The following is a 9,620-nucleotide window of genomic DNA, read 5'->3' on the forward strand; positions in this document are numbered from 1 at the left end:
GGATGAAATTGTTAACTTTTAAAAATAAAGAGACAAAAGTGTTAATTATGATATGATTCAAATTAATTTACACAATTTAAAACTAATATTTGTAGCCATGGTCTTTTCTCTCTCCTCTCAAACTAAATTGGTCCTCTTTGATTTTTTTTTTCTTTTTCAATCACTCTTCATCTCAAATATAGCTAGTGCCTCCTTTTCTCTCGCAATCAATCCTAACCCTTTGTTTGGATCCTTAACTGGTAGTGAAAATTGAGAAAAATTAAAAAAAGAAAAATGAAAAGAAAAGAAAAAAAAGAATTTTATTTTATTTTATTTTGTTTGGATCATGACCTAGAAGCATTACACATTTTTGAGGATTTAACTCAAAATCATTTAGAGTGGAGAAAGCTAATCCATATAGCAGACCCCAAATTTTTGGGATAAAAACTTAGTTGAGTTGAGTTATTTTGTTTGGATAGATTATTAGAATAGGAAAAAAAAAAGTAATTTCTCCCTTAAAAGAATAGAGGGTAAATAACTATTATATCAATAATTTCCCTCCATTTTCCACCAATTTGAATAGAAATATTTTGGGTTAAAATTTCCCCTCGTTTCTCCTCAATTCTCTCCTATATTTGATGTCCCAACAAGGGAATATAGAGAAATCAAATTTCTTTTTTTTTTTTTCTTTTTTTTTCTCTTCTCTCCTTTCCCTCAATCCAAACAAAGAGAAAAATTGTCTACTTTTGAAGGTCTATAAGCATTTCCAACAAAAGGTGGATGTGAGTGATTTAACGTGTCCTTGCTCCCTTTGAATTTTAGATTAGATCTAGCTTCAAGCATTAGCCCCATAGATTTTATTGGAGGAATGATGATTGGGAGGCTCGTCATGGATTGTACTAGAGTTTATGTCTAGCCTCCTTCATAGGAGTGATGGTGTGTGTGGTAGACAATTGTGGTTGTGAATGAGTCATGAGCAATTTGGGTGCCATCAAATCAAAGTGGTTGCTAAAGAATGAAGAGTTGTATTATGTAAGGTGTAGCAAATTCCCTTTTTATTTTCATTTTTCTTGCTTGATTGGGTGTGAATGATTGGGTGGAGCAAATTAGCGACCTTTTTGTAAACAAGTTGCAAGGTATCCTTAATGTTGCTACCAGCAAAGCTCCTAGATTTGGTGAGTAGGGTATCCTAGATTTGCATCTAAATATGAGTTACAAGCTAGGCTTGTTGAAAGAAATTAGTTCTGGGACACCCATGTGGGTCAACTCGGATCCATATCTTATGAATAATAAAATAAAAGAATTTTATTATTATTTTAAAATAAAAAAAAAACAATTGGTTGCAAATAGATACAGTTTCTTAAGGATACGAATTGTACATTTGTTTTTTTGAAAAACAAGTTTTTACAAATTTACGACAACTTTGTAAAAAGAAAAGTTGTTGGCTTTTGGGTGCTTTTTTTCTTAGCTTTCAAAATACTTTCATTTTCAAGCACATTTATTGGCACATCATTTTTGCAATAAAGTATGCACTTAGACTGTGATTCTATTGATTTATTTTATGTCATAACATCTGATTAATTCTAAGACTAGTGATACAAACAATGGTGTTCAGTGTTTATGCATGGGCATGATTTAACAATCATGTAAAAAAAAATTCTTCATTGGTATTAGAGCCTGGTTGTTTGTTTCCTAGTTTTAATGATGTTTATAAAATGTTTATAGAGTTATATTTAATATATAATTATTTTGAATTTTTTGGGTTCAATTTTTTTGAGTTTTTATACATGATCATGGGCCCTACATTGGGCATGAATATCTTACAGTGTATTTAATATCTATGCATGATATTATTATATCAGTTAGTAGACATTTCCCTTTTTTTCAACAATTTATTGTATGCTCAAATTGGATTAAAAATGAGAAAGATATAGTCTCTCAAAGTTTGCATTAAACCATTTCAAATATGGATTTTTGAACATTGAAGGTGAACCTTTGTGACGAATCCCAGTCTCAGAGAGAGTGTTTGAATTCCAAACTCCATCATTGTTGTATTTAAATTACAAACCAACCACACAAATGAATTTAGAACCCATGAAAACCCCTCACTGGCCAATGTTTGGAGTCCGTCTACCATCCCTAAGGCGGTGCGTGTACTTCATGGGCGTGTGTTCAACGAGTGAGGTGCCTCATGTGCAAGGCACATGCCTCCTTCTGCTGGTCTAGCACCCTTCCTTGAAACAATATGTCGTCTTGACCAAACGACGCTTCTTTTTAACCTCCCTTCTAAAATTTCAAAAATTAAGGTTTTTTTATCGATTTTTTCTTCAAAAAAATTCTAAAAATCCTTAAAAAATTATTTGAAATTATTTATGTCTTAAAAATTATTCTTCGGGACATTTTTTTATTGTTCCATTTTTTATTATTTTCAAAAATTCATATAAAATTGTTCATTTATCCAAAAATTATGAAATTTGTCCCAAATTAATTTTTAGTCATTATAATTGATTAAAATTATTTATTTTGTGTGAATAATTTTTTTTTATTTATCTTTGGTTAAATTTTTTTTGTCTGTATTGATTATTTATTTTATGTAAATAAATAAATATTATTAATCTAATTTTTTTTCTATAATGTGTCACAGAAAATCATGGCACGTATTATAAGAACGCCTAAAAGAGTTTTCACTTCTCAACAACGGAATCGAGTGAGAAATATGATCAATAATCTGGTTAATCTGCCAATGGACATGGCCGTCAAGGGGGATGATCTAGAATGTCTAGTGAAGCATCTTATTAGGGTTAATGGGTTGATTCAGGACATCATTTGGGAAGGTGGTTTATTATCTCAAACCGAAAGATATCAAGCTCTTAGGTCAGCTTTACCTTCGCCTAACCAGAAGGGTATTCTAGATATGTTGTGGAAAAAGTTGGATCATAATAGTTCCAGAGCCTATAGGCAATTGGTTTATGACTTTATCAAAGAATATGCTAGTTGGATAGCAAAGGTGACGATGTGTCGTTCCATCAGGTTGTCTATGCGTGATGTCAAGAGACCAAGTCTAGTTAAACCTATGCTGCCTAAAGTGAATTTTGATTTGGAGAGAGATATGAAGGAAGAATTGTATCGAGATTTTGTTAGATCTCTTCCTATTTCTATAATAATTAGACAAACCTAGTTTTTTTTTTTTTTTTTTTTAATTATGTTTAAACTTTCTATGTTTAACAGTAGGTTGTTTTAATGTAATTGACCTTCTATGTCTGATATATATATATATATATATATATATATATATATGGTGTGTATTTTTTTAAATTTTTTTTTAATAAAATATATTGTTGCTTAAGTCTTGAATTTTAGTAATTTAAGATTATTGTTCCTTACATAATTAATTACATTAAATTTATTCTGCATTAGGCCTTAGATGATGATTGAGAATTTAATGAACTTTCGATTTTAAGTCTAATGTAAAATAAATATTAATGTAATTACTTATGTCTTAGAATTTTTCTTTTTGGAAGCAATTTGGCTGTCTCACAGCTTATGGTTGCGCAGGTGAGTCAGATACTATGTATATCACCTGAGATTGCGCTCTGACTTCTCGGATCAAGCAATTATGAAAACTGACTCTACTGTACACAGTTTTGTAAATCTCACAAATAAGTAGTTAACAACAACTGAAGTGGAATTAAATGCTTTGATTGCTTAAAAAGAAAGTACAAGGCTTGAAATAAAATGTAAGAGCTTTGAAAAAATAAAAGACTGATAAAATAAAGATAAAAGACTACTAGAGTCTAGTTGAATGTTGTTATTGATGTTGTTGTGGGGCCGTTCACATTGTAGTGTATCTGGCTTTTATAATTCTGTTTGCAGGTGCCTGGAAGTTTCTTGGAAGATTCTAGAACACACTTTGTCTCATTTTGTAGTTACTTGTAGTCATCTGCCCATCCCTTGAAACTGCTTGGAACTGTTTAAAAACATTGTTAACTCATTTCTTTCAAATAACCATTCAATAACCACCATTAATTTAAATATTAATTATCTCAAGTTACAAATTAATTAAATTAATTAAATTAATTTCATAAAAAAATAATTTAATTAATTCTTAGGCCTAAAAATAATTAATAAATAAAATAATTATTTTTGGTGTAAATAATTAGTCCTTGCACTTGGATTGACTGACTAAGCCATTCTGGGTGGACACGAACTGATTTTAACTCACCTTTTTGTTGTTCAAAATTCAAAAGAAAAAAGAAATCAAATACCCATTGTGATTTTCTTGGAAATTTGAAATTTAAACTAACTCTATCCAATAAGAGTTTAATTTCTTATAGAACTCTAATCACTGCAAATCATAATTCCCACATAATTCTAATTACTGCAAACCTCTTAATTACTGAAGATCTATCTTTCCAATGAGTACTTAAAATTAAATTTTATTCTCTCAATTATCACCAAGAACCAATCAACTTATTTCTTTCCCTCTCCTTCTTTCTTTCTCTCTCTTTCTCTCTTTTCCTTTCTTCCTTTTTTTCTTTTCTCTCCCATTGGGCGCACCACCATCTTCTTTCCTTTTTCTTTCTTTCTTTCTCCCCACCAGTGTGACTATCTTCCTTGTGATCACTGTCTCCATTCTCTGCCCAAGAATTAATCCTCCTTTAGTCCTCCATTCACGGCCACGTGACTCTTTGCCATTCATTGGCCATTGTTCAATGCCGTTCGATTATTGTCTTGCTTCGATCACCAACCAACCTCCTTCCCAATTCGTCTCATCAGTGCACCACTCTACATTGCACAAGTTTGCTTCGTTCAACCACCATACACCCATCGACACCCCTCCTTGTCACCGACATCATCACAGTATTCTCCTTGCTATTCTTATTCTTGCTTCATTTGGTAATTTTGAGATTCTTGATGTTAATTTGGCTATATGATGGTTGAGAATGTAAGTGGGTCATGTTGATTACTTCTAGAATTGGGAATTTCAGAGGTCCCTGCAATATGTTTATGAGTATCTACAATATATTAATCAGTACCTATAATATATTGGTCATTACCTGCAAATTGTCTATATCTTTTAAATATAAGTGTTATATTTAAACTTATATGTTAGTACCTACATTTCTTGCTTGACTATTATTGCCTTGGAATGCTCATTATATCTCTTATAGTAGAGATGACATCAGACCCTCTTCTGGTTTATAGGTATCAGCTGACACTCAGATACTTGCCCAAGTACCTACCCAGGAACTTGCCACCTTGTAAGTACCACTGACAGTACTGTTAGTAGTATGCCCTGGAGTATATCATTTAGTATGTATCTTGTAAATATTTTATTAATAAAAGGTATTTTCACTTTTTTGTTTACATAATATATTTTTGTGTAATAGAAAAAGTCCATTGATATTTTGTTAGAAATTCTATTCTTAAGTTGTTAAGAATATGAGTGACAGTATTTCTAGCACAAAGTATCATAAATAGGTTCACAATCGAGGATACTTCACAATAAGGACATTACTTATCCAGAAAGATTGTAATCATGTTTGTTCCCAAGTTATTTATATGAGATGTAAATAAGTTGGAATGGTGAGTCTTATGCCATATAACAAACGTGATAGGCACTTATACATGATAAGTAGGTCGAACCAGTGACATTTATGACAAGCACATAGAGTTTACTCTTATCAATGTATTGTCATAAATCATATCAGTGCATATAATCTTTAGACCTAAGATGGCACAGTTATCTTGTATATAGGTGGTTTGAGTTTGATATTGCTTTCATACTTGTACTGTGTATGGGTATATGGGCATGTGTTGGCTCCTACTAGTTATATATGGAGGTAGGTGTTGATCAAGATAGAATCTGTTCCTCTAAGTAAATAGGGATAAAATCCTATGTTCATTTAATTATTCTTGATGTTTCAAGTTCCTGGCCAGGATAGATAGATTCAATCAGAAAAGAGTTTCTGATGAGAAAATCTTTTTAATCAAGAACTGGAATTAAAAGAGAACATAATATTCATAGCAAATGGGGTTTGACATAAACCATGACCCCAGCTCGAATTGGGATTTTGTAACAGAGAGATTCTAGTGCATGGTAACATATAATTATAGGTTCATTTAAGGTAAACCTTATTACTAATTGGGTAACCATGGCATGCTTCTGCTTTCCCTTCTCTTCTTCTTCATCTCTCATCAATTCAAAGAGATTAAAAAACAATCTCTTGAATTAAAAATACTAAAAATTATTTCTAGTGTCCAGTTTACATCTGTAATCTCTCAAAAGGCAAAACTTGTTTTTCTAATTCATAGAAAAAGCTTTATAAGCTATTCAAGGGCTGCCATAGGTGATCTTGGTGTGTACAAGCTAGAGGGACAACATCTGGTGTCCTAAAGACGCATCCCAAAGGTGCCAAACACACTACAGTGCATCAAAAGGTTAGTGCACTTGTTCTTGATTTAATCTAGGGTTCTAATGGATTAATATGTTAATTCTAAAATCTTAAATGGCAAATATAGATCAAAAAATATATTAAAAGAGTTTTAATATGCTGTTTATCATTGAAATCAAATAGATAAAAATAAATCTTGCATGATGCATATGACCCTAGAAGAAAAATTTTGAATTTCAATGATCTAAACTTATGTTTTTCATGCTTTCGCTCTTTCAATTGGTATCAGAGCCACTATATTTACCATTTAGATTGTTGATTATATGATTTAATTGTGTGGTATGATCATGAGATGATAGATCCATTGCTGGTTGCAAAGGAATGGTGGCGGCTTAGTGATGAACACCATTGGTGCTCACGTACACTTTGTGGTCTCCAATGGTGTGCGCAAGGTTTGGGTTTTTAATTTACAATTATTGTATGATCTAAAAGCTCATCCTATGTCTAATTAAATTGTTTAATTAGAGTTTTAATCACACAATTAAATTTTGATTCAAATATGAATTTTAAAAGTTGTTTGAATATGATTCAAATCTGAATTTTTAAAATTGTTTGAATGTGATTCAAATCTGAATTTTAAAAGTTGTTTGAATGTGATTCAAATCTGAATTTTTGAATTTGTTTGAATGTGATTCAAATCTGAATTTTTAAATTTGTTTGAATCATATTCAAATCTGGATTTTTAAGTTGAATATGAGATATTCAATTTAATTTAAGTATGTATGTTTTATTTAATTGTTAAATAGTGATATGCATGATGGATGATCATGGACTATAAAAGACCATTGTGATTGGGTTTATTTCTTTTATGTTTCTTTGGTTTGCAATTTAATTAATTTATTTTAATTTATTTTTGGGCATGTATTATTAAGGTTGTAACAATTTTGGGTTATAATTTCATTTATTTAGTTCTTGTAAATTCGCCTTGGTATGCCAAGGATTACTATGTAATATTAGATTGCAAGAAGATCAAGGAGGTCAAGAGCATTGGTGGAACCAGTGGGAGGAATTCAAGATCAAGTGTTGATTATGTACTCCTTCAGCAACTCTTGTAATATGAATGAATGAAATGGACCTAGGAATGCCCTGATTCAATTGTTGGTGGCTTAGAATTGAATCCCTTAGAAAGTCCATTATCATAACATATTTACTATTTATCCATGAATGCATGAGATGTATGGGAATGTATGCAAGTATATAATATATACATGCTAAATGGATAATGTGCAAAGTGAGACTATAATAGTAATTAGGACGACCACAAAATCTTCCAAATAAATGATTAAGTTGGATATGCTATAATTAAAGTAATTATAACATGGGCCCTCCATTGGGGCAATTATTTTAAGAAATTTTAAATAGTTGCATATGATGCAATCAATTTAAAAGATATTCTTAAGAATAATTATTAAGCATGAGATATTGTGAATATGTAAATGGTTTGGTGGCCAATATTGGATGTCCCTGAGGACATTAAAATTATTTACATAATTAATGGCTCAATGGGATCAACTTAACTAATGCAAGATAAGTCAATAATGGATGTACCTGAGATTTTGAGCATTAGGGGCTAGGTAAAGGATTGAACCTCACATGAGATGTGATGGGTAAGGAGTTGCTCACTTATAGTTTATTGTAATTCCAATAATGGATGTCCCTGAGGATGATCAATAGAATTATAAGAATTCAATCACCCACTAGAAATCCATCCAACTAGGATTTCCGTTTTCTATTTTGGAAGTGTAGGATTTGCTAAGTTAGTGGGAGGACCAATTTGATTAAAAGACCATAATCATTTTGGTTAATTACTTGATACATTCACTAATAAATCTAGTTATTTTTTGTAGTTAATTTTCTGATAATAATGAGCACAGAACAACTACCACCATCCAATATCCTTGCAAGCATACTTGATCGCAATAGGTTACAGGACCTAATCTGTCTGATTAGCTAAGAAATTTAAAACTTGTCCTGAACTTTGAACATATAGGATATGTTCCAGACTCAAATATACCTAGTCCCTTACCTCCAGAGGCCACTCAAGAGGAACATGAAACTTTGGACAAGTGGAAGGAGCATGATATGAGAGCCAAGTGTTGCATGCTTGCTTCTATGAGTAATGAGTTACAGAAGCAGCATGAGAATATGCAGAATGCAAGTGAGATCCTCCTTGACCTACAAGAGTTATATGGTGAGCACAGCAAGAATGCTAGGTATAAGATATCTAGACAGCTATTCCGCATGAGGATGTCTGAGGTACAGAATGTTGGGGATCATGTCCACAAGATGATTCGGCTGATTGAGTAGCTCGAACATCTTGACTTTAACATGGATTTCCAACTGCAAACGGATTTGGTCCTTCAGTCCCTTCCTGAGTCTTTTGGGAATTTTGTGACAAATTTCTATATGACTAAACAGGAATGCACCTTGGCTGGTTTACTCAACATGCTGGTTATTGCCCAAAAGAATATGCTGGGCAATAAAGGAAAAGAGGTAGCTTTGATTGCATCTTCTTCTGCTGGAAAGTCCAATAAGAAAAAGGGCAATAAGAAAAGAAACCTCAGATTCCTAGTCCTTCTAAGAAAATAGCTAAACAGAAAACAAAGATTAAAGCTGACAAAGGCAAAAGAAAGTGTTTCCATTGCCAGCAAGAAAGTATTTCCATTGCCCAGAGTATAGCAATCTAAAAGAATGCAATGCCATGATGAAAATCAACTCAAGTTCAAAATATATTTGGCACTTAAGATTAGGTCGTGTTGCAGAAGATAGGATTGCAAAATTGGAGAAAATGGGGATTTTATCCTTATTGGGCTTTAAGCCTACTCCAACTTGTGAATCTTGCCTTCAGGGCAAAATGACTAGATCACTCTTGTTGGACAAGGACTAAGAGCTGAAAATATTTTGGAGTTAATGGTCCATTTAAAGAAATGGCTAGAGGTGGTTTTCATTACTTTATTACCTTTACTGATGATAAATCAAGGTTTGGGTATTTGTATTTGATAAAATACAAACATGAATCATTTGAAAAGTTCAAAGAATTTAAATCTAAAGTAGAAAATAAAACAGGAAAGAGTATTAAAGCTCTTCGATCAGATCGTGGAGGTGAATACTTGAGTACTGAATTTGATGAATACTTGAGAGAGCATAGCATTGTTTCTCAATCAACTCCTCCAGGAACACCACAGC

This window comes from Hevea brasiliensis, chromosome 18 (assembly GCF_030052815.1).
Source record: "Hevea brasiliensis isolate MT/VB/25A 57/8 chromosome 18, ASM3005281v1, whole genome shotgun sequence".
NCBI classification, from domain to species: Eukaryota; Viridiplantae; Streptophyta; class Magnoliopsida; order Malpighiales; family Euphorbiaceae; genus Hevea; species Hevea brasiliensis.